This window comes from Sinocyclocheilus rhinocerous, unplaced genomic scaffold, assembly GCF_001515625.1.
Source record: "Sinocyclocheilus rhinocerous isolate Xijiao unplaced genomic scaffold, SAMN03320098_v1.1 scaffold3217, whole genome shotgun sequence".
Lineage (NCBI taxonomy): Eukaryota > Metazoa > Chordata > Actinopteri > Cypriniformes > Cyprinidae > Sinocyclocheilus > Sinocyclocheilus rhinocerous.
In genome coordinates, this window is record NW_015644005.1 from 97,724 (window position 1) to 101,825 (window position 4,102).

The window sequence follows — 4,102 nt, forward strand, 5'->3', positions numbered from 1 at the left end:
AATAAATAATAGAATTTATTAAAGGGTTAGCACCTTAAAATGATCCATTTCATTTCAGTTTATATCTCAATTCTTTTTATAAACTCAGAAATGTGGGATATAAATGTGCAATGTGCACAAGAAAAATTTAGAATTTCAAAATGTTAACTCGTAACTGAGATATAAATTCACAATTCTGAAGAAAAGTCTCATCACAGGGCACTTTATAAACTTATGAAGTAGTTTATAAAATAAGTTTATAATTTTTAGTAGTTTTTCACAGATGTTTTTTTTTTCACAATTGTGAGTTAATATCTCACAATTAGGATTTTTCTTCTCAGAATTTTTTACAGCTTTTATCCAAAAGCTTTTATCCAAAGTGACCTTCGTTGCATTCAAGGTAGACATTTGATCAGTTCTTGCATTCAAAAGCAACTGAACCCATGACCTTGGCGTTGCAAGCGCCATGCTCTACTATTTGAGTTAATAGCAATTGAAAAGTCAAAATTGTCATATTTCACAGTTACCCTTTTGTATTCCTTGGCAAAACAGTCCTTACAATTCTGACTTTTTCTTGCAATTGTGAGTTTACATCTCAAAATTGTCCCATTTTGAATTTTTTCATATATCTTAGAATTGCAAGAGAAAGAAATGGTGATATATAAACTCAGGATTGCATCTAAAGCCTATTGCGTGTAAAGACAAAATTGTGGATTTTTTTTTATTTTTATTCCACAGCATTTTTTCCCCCCTATATCAGAAAGCTGAAATGACATTTCATTTATTAATTCCTTCACCTATTTATTCATAACACCGAGGCTTTATTTGGCAACAAACCTAGATGAAATGCACCTTGTGATTGATTGCATCTCATCTGAAGCTGGCTTACAGCAGGACCTACATTTTTATCTAAAATGCAATGTCATCCACTTGTGGCTAAACTCGACTGAAAAAGGGGAGATCAGCAAACCTTGAACCAGAATGGAGATACTGCAGCAGAGCTATCCATCACACGCTGCCCTTACCAGCATGGGGTCATTTATCTAAGTAGATAGTGTTATGCTTAGCGACACAGATTGAAACACTGATTAGAGGAGCCATTACCACAGTTAAACTCCTGTTGTGCTTCCACCAAGCACATCTGTCATCATAATGGAACAAAGCATAAATGTTTTACTTTATTCACAGAAATCAAAAGATTCAAAGCTGCTATTAGGGTCAAAATACAGCCTTATATTTAGTATACTTATAAAAGTGTGCTGACATTTCGAGTAAATTTGTCATTTTATTATTTTCTTTTATATACAAGTTTTACTTCATGTAATATGAAGTGTATTAACATAATTATATTATATAATTATAATGATTCGTTATTTGGCCAAGGAATGCTGTGCAAAGCATTTGGCTCTGTTGTAAGAGCTCTGAACTATGAACAGAGAGATCTGAAACCAAACGCGGTTTTAGGGACTTTGACTGTTTGTGATGAGTACATTTTGCACCAGGCAGCCTTCCCATCTCTGTCCTGACTCTTTCTGTCCACGTCCCAAATCATAAACACACAAAACTATTATATACAAGGGTTAATTATTCCTAAATAAACTTTCAGTCCAAAAGGTGGCAGCAAAACTTCAGTTTTCACAGCATGGCTTCCAGCTTTAAGCCTGCAGAAAAAAAAAGTAAAAGAAATTTTAGTATAAATGCATTAATTATTAATGTCTTAAATGACTGCCTTCTGACATTTAAGCAATATTGGGTGAGAGGTAGTGCTATATTATGAATATGAGTATTCAGTATATATTCAATTATTATTATTATATATTATTATTAAAACAGTAATTTTAATTATGAACCTACCTGAATTTGGATAGATTTATGGCTTAAAAGAAAATCAATTTACCAATAGGGTAACAAAAATAAACATAGTTCAAGATATATTATCTAAAAATGTCAAGCAACTGCTTTTCAAGGAAATGTATCTTGTTTGAAAGATAATTCGTTTTTGTTTTTTTTCCTGGAAAACATGAAAAAATACTTCTTTTTTTTTTTGTGGGGTTCCTTATTGTTTTTCAAAATTACAAAGTTACATATTAAAAACGATTAAAGATTGCAATATTCATTCAAGAATGTTTCATTAGTAATGTTCATTAACTGCCACCTTTCTGCTAAAGGATAGAGTCCCTGACAGGTGAACAGGTGTTTTGTGTATTTTGGGACAGGAACACTGTATTGACCAATCAGCATTCAGGACAGGCACCATATGTTTTTATACTGACTGCAGAAAAAAACAAAAAAAAAACAGTTAGTCAGTAGATAACGAACAAAAAATATCACTCACTTTAGAACTTACTGACCTATCATGTGCCATTCACACGCTGAAAATGTTTCTACATTATGATTTACTGCAAACCTTCTTCAAACTTAACACAACTGCTTGAAAATATCAATTAACTATTTGCTTTTCTGTCATTTGTTCATGAACGGAAATATTAGTGTTCAGTTATAATCATGGAGATGAGTACTTTTGGCACTCCAAATAATTTGTATCCTGAGGAGAGGATCAGAAGGAGGAAGCTGGCATGTTTGTGTTTGTTGTGGTGTTGTGTATGCCACATAATTAATAGGGAAAGTGAGAGACAAGACAGGAAATTGTAGCAAAATCAGAGGGAAAAGGATTGAGACATGACGCAAGCCAAATTCAAACTCATATTTTCCAAAAAAGCACCATAGCACAATGTGTCTAATCACTAGGCCACAGTTCCAACATTCTCTTTCCTCACCAACATTAAAAAATAAAAGCTTTAAAATAAAATAAAATAAAAAATAAATAATAGAATTTATTAAAGGGTTAGCACCTTAAAATGATCCATTTCATTTCAGTTTATATCTCAATTCTTTTTATAAACTCAGAAATGTGGGATATAAATGTGCAATGTGCACAAGAAAAATTTAGAATTTCAAAATGTTAACTCGTAACTGAGATATAAATTCACAATTCTGAAGAAAAGTCTCATCACAGGGCACTTTATAAACTTATGAAGTAGTTTATAAAATAAGTTTATAATTTTTAGTAGTTTTTCACAGATGTTTTTTTTTTCACAATTGTGAGTTAATATCTCACAATTAGGATTTTTCTTCTCAGAATTTTTTACAGCTTTTATCCAAAAGCTTTTATCCAAAGTGACCTTCGTTGCATTCAAGGTAGACATTTGATCAGTTCTTGCATTCAAAAGCAACTGAACCCATGACCTTGGCGTTGCAAGCGCCATGCTCTACTATTTGAGTTAATAGCAATTGAAAAGTCAAAATTGTCATATTTCACAGTTACCCTTTTGTATTCCTTGGCAAAACAGTCCTTACAATTCTGACTTTTTCTTGCAATTGTGAGTTTACATCTCAAAATTGTCCCTTTTTGAATTTTTTCATATATCTTAGAATTGCAAGAGAAAGAAATGGTGATATATAAACTCAGGATTGCATCTAAAGCCTATTGCGTGTAAAGACAAAATTGTGGATTTTTTTTTATTTTTATTCCACAGCATTTTTTCCCCCCTATATCAGAAAGCTGAAATGACATTTCATTTATTAATTCCTTCACCTATTTATTCATAACACCGAGGCTTTATTTGGCAACAAACCTAGATGAAATGCACCTTGTGATTGATTGCATCTCATCTGAAGCTGGCTTACAGCAGGACCTACATTTTTATCTAAAATGCAATGTCATCCACTTGTGGCTAAACTCGACTGAAAAAGGGGAGATCAGCAAACCTTGAACCAGAATGGAGATACTGCAGCAGAGCTATCCATCACACGCTGCCCTTACCAGCATGGGGTCATTTATCTAAGTAGATAGTGTTATGTTTAGCGACACAGATTGTAACACTAATTAGAGGAGCCATTACCACATTTAAACTCCTGTTGTGCTTCCACCAAGCACATCTGTCATCATAATGGAACAAAGCATAAATGTTTTACTTTATTCACAGAAATCAAAAGATTCAAAGCTGCTATTAGGGTCAAAATACAGCCTTATATTTAGTATACCTATGAAACTATGCTGACATGATATATATATATACAGTGGGTACGGAAAGTATTCAGACCCCCTTAAATTTTTCACTCT